At 41.7% G+C, this 9,396-nt stretch overlaps 1 pseudogene; it reads left to right on the top strand.

Annotated features, from left to right (window-relative positions):
* The first annotated feature begins 647 nt into the window (after nucleotides 1–647).
* On the top strand, nucleotides 648–1,458 carry LOC104851862 (annotated as a pseudogene).
* Nucleotides 1,459–9,396: the final 7,938 nt, after the last annotated feature.

The following is a 9,396-nucleotide window of genomic DNA, read 5'->3' as shown; positions in this document are numbered from 1 at the left end:
AAAACAAACAAACAAACAAAAAAACAAGAGCCAGGGATTTAGCTCAGTGGTGCCACAGCCTGCCTCACAAGAGCAAGTTCCTGAGTTTGATCCCCGGTACCAAAAAACAAAACAAAAATACCTAGTCACATTTACTGAAAGCACGTTTAGTTTAAATATTTAACATCCCCTTTATTATGCAACATAAAATACATAGGTGTTTACCACACACATGTCTCTCAAACCTAAAAAGTTTAAAATCAAAGTACTGACCTCCAGGGCTCGGAGCTCTGAAAGCCTATGCTCATCACTCCAATTTCCCAGCCCAAGCTAAAACTGTACAGGACTAAGCAAAGACATTTACAACCATGAAAATATACCAGAGGGCAAGAAGCAGACACACATGTTCACACATGCTGTGGAGACAAACTCACATGCCCTTAGCCGAGGTCTCCACCTCCACGCCGAGATGCCACAGGGAACAAGAAAGGGCACAAGTTACCTCCGGCAACGTAAAAGAATGGAAGTTCTTTTGAAATCCAAATTAGACGAGGCTCCAGCCAGTTAAGTGCTGCCCCTCGCAGCTCACGTGGCTGGGCCAGTCCTGCAGGTGGGGCTCCGGAGCAGCCCAAGCCCATGAGGGCCGCACACCTTCCAGGTATGGGGAGATGGATATCCAGGCCCAAGAGGAGGAGTGGAAGATCAATGGGTTCCGGAATCGATTCCAGCATTTCAGGAACTATCGGGCCCCAACAAGCGGCTGCTAACAACTCCACTTGCTGCAAACACACTGCTGTTATACACATGCATTCCTGACTTCCGCCACAGTGGGCAGTGCCTCTGACCGGCTGTCGGATGACTCCTGGGACAAGGTGATGGCATGGAATTATGGGAGGGGTCTCTGTGCCCTCTGCATCCTTTCCACGGTGTTTCACAATGTATCATGGGAAAAGAGCCACTTAAGGACAGTAGGACACTATTTTCATGTGTGTGGTGGCGTGGTTATCTCTTCCCTCAATGCTGCTTAAACTCCCTGGTTGAATCTCCCAGAGCTTGGAACATTGGCAGCTCACCTGCGCTGCTTTATCTGTCTTGTGGCAGCTGGAGGAACAGTTTATGTATTTCTCTACCATGAAAAGTATGAAGGGATTGAGCTCTTTTTTTTTTTAAATCTCACAATGGGATTTTCTCCAGCTGTGGTGGAGACATCGAGGAATGTTGATGGAAGTCACAAACTTGCCTGGGGTGCTTAATTTGCTGCTTGGGGTTGTGCTTTTCAAGAGTATGACATCATTCCACTTGCCCATGCCACCCAGCACCTGTTCGCGGCCAGGGCGGCTGCAGGGCATTACTACACCATTTGGGAAATTCCTTTATTCAAGTCCTAGAGACTTCGTGTGGCATCTTGACCAGTCTGGACTAGATCTCCAAACCAGTAATATCTCAAGTATGGCACTTGCCCCTGGGGTTAAGAGGTGAAAACTGCACAGGGGGAAAAAAGCACTGCACTGACTTTCTTTATATATTTTGGGTTTTGTTTTTTTTGTTTTTTGGTACCGGGGATTGAACTTGGGTACTTGCGCTTGCAAGGCAGGCCACCGAACCGCTGAGCTAAATCCCCAGCCCCATCTTTATATATTTTGAATTTAATTACTGTGAAAGTGTAAAAGCTGGTTCCAGAACTCCCCCCACCCAGCAAACACATAAGGTAGAAAATTAATTACTGATTCCATTCCACTGTCACGAAAAACTGGATTGACTTAGACAGCTGATGTTTATAAATCAGGATTTTGTATTTTAATTTACAGATTTTACCAAATGATTTTTCTATATTATAAGGTCAGGTGGTAAAAGTTGGTGCAATAAGAAAACTCCTTTTTCAAGGAAAAAAATTGTTTCCATCACTTTCCCATTCACTGTGTAAAGAATCATGGACAGACTTATACTACTCTTTACCATGTTTCATCTTGGCCTAAAAGTTATTTTTTAAATAGAAACTTTAGGGTTTTGTAAATTTAAAAAAATATTTCATTGAGTGCATTTCTGTGGTTCTCAATCATGTTGCAAATTTTTGCAACAAGAATCAATATTCCACAAGTGAAAAAATGTTATCTCTTCTGACAGTTTTATTGAACATGGAGAAACTGTCAATTTTTAAAAACTGAAGTTTTCCAAACTTTTCTGCCTACCCCCAACTCTGAATTCAGTACTACTTTGAGCCATATACCAGATCTAGGTTGGTTTATCAGTGATGGAAAAGTATTTTGATATTGCTCACTTTTTCAAAAGATCCAGCTTTTCTCCTTGCCTTTGCCAGGTCTTCTCTAGGGTCTCTCTCAATGGTGGGTGAGAATTCCATCTGTGTTGTGACAGTCTTGTTGGGGTGGCCATCCGCTCTATGAGTCTCAGCGAACACTTGTTTTTTGCCTATTCAGTTCCCGTCATTGTCATTCGGCTTTATAATACCTCTGGATATTTATTTTTACATTGTGGATCTACATGCATACATTCACATTCCTACCTTTCTTCTGCATTTCTCAGTGTACTGCTTTTTCACTTATCACAGAAAAATATTTAAAGCACTGACAAGTAGAAACTCATGTCTGTAGCCCAGGAATTACATTCTGACTTAATGGTGTGGTATTTACATATGTATATATTATTTTTTGGCTTTTCCTCATTGTCCTATATTAATTGCTTTATTGATTAATTGCTCTTTTGGTGTTTTAAGCAATGAAATAACTGCCCTCGATCAGGTGCCCATATCGCCTATATTTTTAGTAATCGATGTGCTCACTGGAACTGTCAGTTAACTTATTTACTGAAAACTTATATTGATATATCTTTAAAAGAGAATTTATTTGATGTGTACATTTAGAACTGTTTGGTGAGTTGTAGGGGAATGAGAAGCAGAAGAACTGACACCTCTGGTGAATTCTTAAAAAGGCAAGTACCTAGTGATGACACCAATCACACCACCCCATATGCACGATTCTGAACGCCTGGATGCCTGGTAACACTGTCAAAACCACTAAAATGTATGTAGAATATTGTGCTGCAGACTAAAGTTATTACTTCAATTTTTTTTTTAAATCCAGTCAGACAACTTAATTATGTCTGTGCTATTTTTTTCTCTTGTTTTCTGAATAGGTCATGTCTTCCCATATACCTGGTCATAACAGATGAACACTGTACAGCTAATGTGAGGCTCTGGATGTCACGTGTACCTTTCACCTCTGACAGGCAGGTAGGCTAGAAGCCCACACAATTCCACATCTCAGCCATCTGGCAAGCTACCAAGATGACTCAAAGTAGCATCTGAGTCCCTGTGAGGGACTATCTTGCTCTATCTCTAAATAGAACCCCGAGGCAAGACCTGGCACATTTATTAGAGCTCTTGCTTTCTGGCAGGCTAAATGCCAATTTTTATCTCCCTGGTTTCATGGATCTGCCTCAAATTCTTCTCAGGTGACAATTGCAGCAGTGACAATTGCTTCAAGGGGAGAAATGGTACTACAATGGCTCCCTTACCTGGAGGGCTTCTATCCCTCCGAAATCTTGGTTCTGCAAATCCTGTCTGCCTTGGGCCTCTCCCATGCCTTCAACCTGTTTTAGTTTTTTTTTTTTTTTTTTTTTTTTTTTTTTTTTTTTTCTGTACCAGGGATTGAACTCGGGACCTTGTGCTTGCAAGGCAGGCAGCAGCCCCACTGAGCTAAATCCCTGGCCTCCAACTGATTTTAAAAAACTTTTTCCACCCTTTCTTGTTAGTAGAACTGCTCCATACAACCCGATAAACTGCTGCCAGAAGAAATCCAGTATAACACAATCTTTGTTTAAACCTGAACTGGAGGGGAACTTTCTTATGTTAATACATATAATTTCATTCAAGTTTTTCCTATTTGATCTCCAAAAGTTCTGCAGTTTTCCTAGTGTACTACATCAGTCAAAATTGGATATAACAGTTGGGGTATGGGAAAATAGAGATTTGGAATCACTGTGACTAACAGAAACCCTTAAAATACCTAATTAAAATAAAGCATTAATCCAAATATCATCAGGTATTCTCAATACTGCTGAATTTGGGGGGGTATGAAGCTTCATCTAGGACAGAGAAATATTGTGTGTGTGTGTGTGTGTGTGTGTGTGTGTGTTATATGTGAGAGAGAGACTATAAACTAGCCTGGTACTGTATATAACAGATAACACAGTGCATTTTATTTCTTGTTCCTTGGCTTCCTTCTCTGTCCCGCCCCAACCCCACCCAGAGAGAGATGGGCTGACACAGTACACAGATGGAGATTTCAACACAGTCCACCATCTTTCTAAAAGGCTAAGCTTTGTTCTTATGATTTTCCAGTACTGAGTAGAAGCTCGGGTAGAGATGATAAAACTAGACAACGTGTGAGTTGAGAGAGCAAATGCTGTTTACGTTTGCCTGTAACAAGAGGAAAATAAGAGTGAACAGTAGAAAAACAAGAATCAACAAACAAGAAACCTGGCTACATTTCCCTATTACCCTATCAACTTTTGAACCATTGGCAGGCACTTGATTGTGAAGTCTTGTGTGTCTGTAAGAAATGAGGGGACTCATGCACTCATATTATCCAACAATCATTTAATGAGAACGAACTCCATTCCAGGTGCGCTGACAGGCTTAGGACTACAGTGCTGAGAGAATCAGACATGGAGCTGACCCGCAGGCTGGCTGCACATTTTAGTACTTGGAGACTGAAACTAACACATGACCTTGGATAATTAAAACCTGAGGTAGGCCCCTGACATCGGGATGTAGGGCTCGGGGGTGCCTTTCAAGTGTTTCTGATACACAAGGTGAGCTGAAAACTACTGAAGGCTTTTTTTTTTTTTTTTTTTTTTTTTTTGTGGTACCAGGGATTGAACTCTGGTTCTTGAGCTTGTGAGGGACAGACAACAGAGCTTGTGGCGGAATGACTGAACTAAATCCCCAGCCCCTGAACGCTGCTTCAGAATTTAACTTTATACAGTTTTCTAAATAAATATTTTTTTACCAATTAAAAAATCTTCAATGGCCGGGGATTTAGCTCAGTGGTTCGGTGGCCTGCCTTGCAAGCACAAGGACCCGAGTTCAATCCCCGATACAAAAAAAAAAAAAAAAAATCTTCAAAATAAACTATAGTTTCAACACTTGTGTGTATATATGCACGGTGGCCTGGCGGTCAGGATTGCCTCGACTGTGCTACCTACCACTCTTACCCTGAAAAGCTGTACTGCCTGGTAGTACCCTCTGGCCTCATTCAACCCTCCTCGGAGATTCATAATCAAAAGTCAGATGCAGGGTGACACAGATGGGAATTCTCCCCAAATGGTGCACTGAACTGCATGCCATCCTGGCTTGTTCCCTTGGATTAAAGCGCTATTTCCCATACTTCAGTTCATTCATGATTTGGTCACATCTGTGTAACATCAGTGCTATTTTTCCTTAATCTTCTTTAAAATCTACTCACTAAAGTAATGAGTGTAGCAACCCTACCACATAAAAAAATCAAATTAGAAAGCCCTTTAAAAGTGAGCTATTAGTATATGAATAAATACAAATCAACAGAACAGAGTAGAAAATCTACAGACAGGTCCAATATATGACAAAAGATAGCATCTTAAAACACTGCGGGAAACTGACATTTTAACTAGTGGAACACCTGATTAACTAGATAAAAATGGTAAAAGGAACCCACATCTCAAACTCTGTATCAAATTCTAAATGGACCAGAGATTTAAATGTTTGAAAAAGAAAAAACAAAACAAAACACGTAAGTACTAAAACAAAAACAAAAAACATGCCTGATTTCAACTAAGAAGTGGAGGAAACTTTTTGGCTATGATTGAAAAACTGAGAAGCAATGAGTAAAAAGACTGAAAAAAATAAATGTATTTTTAAATTTAGATATAATAAGCTCTTGTAAGAAACCACCCTGGGTCCTCTGCTGCCACCCCCAATGCCCCAGGAGCCTGCCTGGTACCCCATGAGCACCTCTAGGGGGTGTCCTCTGAGGGGCAGGAACAGGAGTGCTGTACACTTGCTTCTTCCTTTGCCCCAAATGCCAGGCTTGTGGGGCTGGGTAGCTGGGGTGTGATAAATGCTGATACCCCTGGCTCCTTTCCTTCCCCATTCCCTCACCTCCCTCCTCCCTGCTTCACGCATCAATACTTCCTTCCCAAAATCCTCTCACACAACTCTTGGTTTCAGGTGCAGTTTTCTGGGAAACAGCTAAAACACTGTGGACTTGATGTGCTGATTTTCTTCTAATAAATATTAAAATATTTGATTATTGACATTTCAAAAGCACTTACTAGAATAATATAACTCCCTACTTCTTACATGTGCACTGACTTCCTTGAAGAGTACAGCGTGAAGGGGTGAGGAGGACTTCACAGTGAAGAATCAACAAACATGAGTTCAGCCAGTCCTCAAGGTCAACGTCCTCAGTGTAAGCACCCTCAGTGCCATGGATGAATATGATGTCCTCTGTGGCCTTCCTCCCCAAAACATCTAGTCGTAAGAAAAACGTTAGGTGCATTCCAATAGAGGGGCATCCTACAATACACCTTAAGGGCCAGTACTCCTCCAACATAGCCAAGCTCATCAAGGATAAGGGAAGTGTGAGGAACTCACATCATCGAGAGAAGCCTAGGGAAGTTAGACAACTAAGCACCCTGGTGCTCCTGGGTGGCACTCTAGAATGGAAAAAAGTATGGGGCAAAAGAAGGAAAGTTGAATAAACTATAGGCTCCAGTTTATAGTAATGTATCGATAGCAATGTATCATACTGATGTTAATAACAGGAACTGTCTATGGGGGAGTGTACAGGAACTCTCGTATCTGCTCAGTTTCCTTATAAATCTAAAATGGTCCTAAAACATAGTCTATCAAAGAAGGAGAGAGAAAGAGGAAGAGAAGAATTGAAGGGGGGGCAGGGAGAGATCCATGTCTCCCTCCCTGAGGTTAGGGCCATTCTGGAAGGACAGACAGACACACACACCTGCTTCCTGTGATTCTATGCACATTGAGGCTTGCAAAACATGGTGGATACTGAGGGTTATAATCCTTACAACGTTAGTGTTCTCAGGAAGAAACAACAGCAACAAATCCTATCCAGGGCAGCAGTATGGAAACAATAAAGGTATGGTTGCCACAGCACTGCACCCACTCACTAAGGACACAGAGCACTTTTTAAGTTGGCCGTCAGCTTCACCACATGGGGTGGCTGCTGGAGTGTTGTTCTCAGAGGACAACAGGCTGGAATCAATGCCAAGGTAAACTATCCATTTTTGATACAGGTGCCAGTGCCAGTGCTTATAAAGCATCTCCCACGTTCCAGGCACAGTGCTGGGCTCTAAGAATCTGGCAGAGATCAGATATATCACAGAGCAGCAGCGGGGGAGGATGTTCCCTAAGGGACTGCCAAAACCAAGATGTCTGAAGGTCAGATGTCTACTACCTCTTTAAAGATCTGCAGGGCCAGGGATTTAGCTTAGTGGTTCCGCTGCCTGCCTCCCAAGCTCAAGGTCCCACGTTTGATCAGCAGTACCAAATAAATAAATAAAGTTCTGCTGAAAACCTGTGCTTAGAGCTACATAAATCACATCTCCCTTTTACTCAGAATGAGAGGCACACACTAGTTCATGTTTCCCTTTTGGCCACAGCTTCTGCGAATTTCACTGCTTAATGTGCTCAACTGCAATAACTATTTCTTTTTTTTTTTCTTTTTGTTTCACAGGGTCTTGCTGTGTAGTTCAGGCTGGCCTTGAACTCATGGCGATCTTCCTGCCTCAGTCTCCCAAGGGATGGGATTATAGGCAAGTGCCACCATGCCAGGCAGTAGCTATTTCCAATTTAAGATTTCTTCTCTAACCCAAAATAAGGTACCTGTGGCTTTGTTGTCTGCATTCCCTACCCCCAACAACTCCCACCCTTACCTCCATATTGAGGACTGAACCCTAGGTCTTTTCAGTGAGCTACATCTATATCCAGTTTTGTTTTTATTTTTGAGACAGGGTCTTGTTAAACTGCCCAGGAAGGACTGAAACTTGTGATCCTCCCACCTTAGCCTCCCAGAGTGCTAGCGCCTAGTTTGTTTTAACTTTATTTCAATAGTTCTATTTTGTGACTTTCACAGAGAATGTCCCTACATCTGTTTTAGAAGTTGACACATTAATAGCAACTGTGATTTCTAAACCAGAAAATTATTACATATGTAGAAAAGTTATGTAGTAATCTGACAAAAGGGCAAAATATTTGAAATCAGAATTATCCCATATTTTCCACAGTTTATCTTTCTCACAGAAAAAATGAAGGTTAGGTAGGTAACCTTTATTAAACTTCATAAGCTAAGAAACTTCATACATTTTTGTTTGCTCTTACAAAGACCTTGGAAGGAAGCTGGATGGTTTTCATTTATATTTCAGGAAAATGGAGGATCATAAAGGTTTAAGCAATGTATTCAAAATTAGTCAGCTGAGGGAAGGAATCCAGGACTATCTCTGCCTAACATCCAGGGTGCTTGGAATACAGGGGTAAAATTAACACCTACATCAACTGCCATGGGAAGAGTAGATGTCTTTCCCACAGCCCTAAAGACAAAGACAGTCAATCTTTAGACAGCAGCTAGAGGAACTGCAAGCAGGGCGCCCCCCGCTGGCCATCAGATAGACTACAACATTCTAAGTGTGGAGGAAACAACTGTATCAGCCAGGGCTGGCACCTACTGCACCTGTCACTGTGTACCTGTCACTGTGCTCTCAATCATGCTGTATTCTGTAACTCTAAGAGCCAATCAAGTCCTGCTGGTCCAGATGAGGTGGCCACCTGGTGCATAACCAGAACGGCCCATAGGCTAGACTGGCACGGCTTACACACAGGGCTGGCCCTGGAGAGGGCGGGAAGCTTTCTGAAGACTAGAGGTGACCCTCACTCCTTCAGACATTATGAACTGTAATCGGATACCTTTGGATGTGGGCACAGCATTGCATTGTCCCGTAACAGAGAAAACGTTGCCCATATCTTTGCCATATGAATTATGGATACAATCAAGTGTCTCACCAGCATCTTAGAAGAAAACATAATCTCAGTCTTCACCTCATATTTCAGACAATTTGAAAGACAAATTTTAAAAACTCTTATGTACAGAAGAAAAAAAAGCAAACTTCTACAAGAATGCTACCTTAAATGTAAGAAGTAACAGAAAACCCACACAAAAAATGACATAATGACATAAAAATTTTAAACTTCTGTATACTAAAGCCATCAAAGATAAAAGGCAGATTGGGAAAATATTCACAGAAGAGAACATTCTCCACAGATAAATGACTAACGTATATAACTTGGAATGTAGTGCATATTGTATCTGCGTCAGTGGCTTAAGTAGAGGTCTTACTTTTCTT

The sequence above is a fragment of the Fukomys damarensis genome, unplaced genomic scaffold (assembly GCF_012274545.1).
Source record: "Fukomys damarensis isolate Sample0158 unplaced genomic scaffold, DMR_v1.0_HiC HiC_scaffold_21, whole genome shotgun sequence".
Lineage (NCBI taxonomy): Eukaryota > Metazoa > Chordata > Mammalia > Rodentia > Bathyergidae > Fukomys > Fukomys damarensis.
Note: the sequence above shows the minus strand (reverse complement) of the source record. Positions and strands in the feature narration are given on the sequence as shown.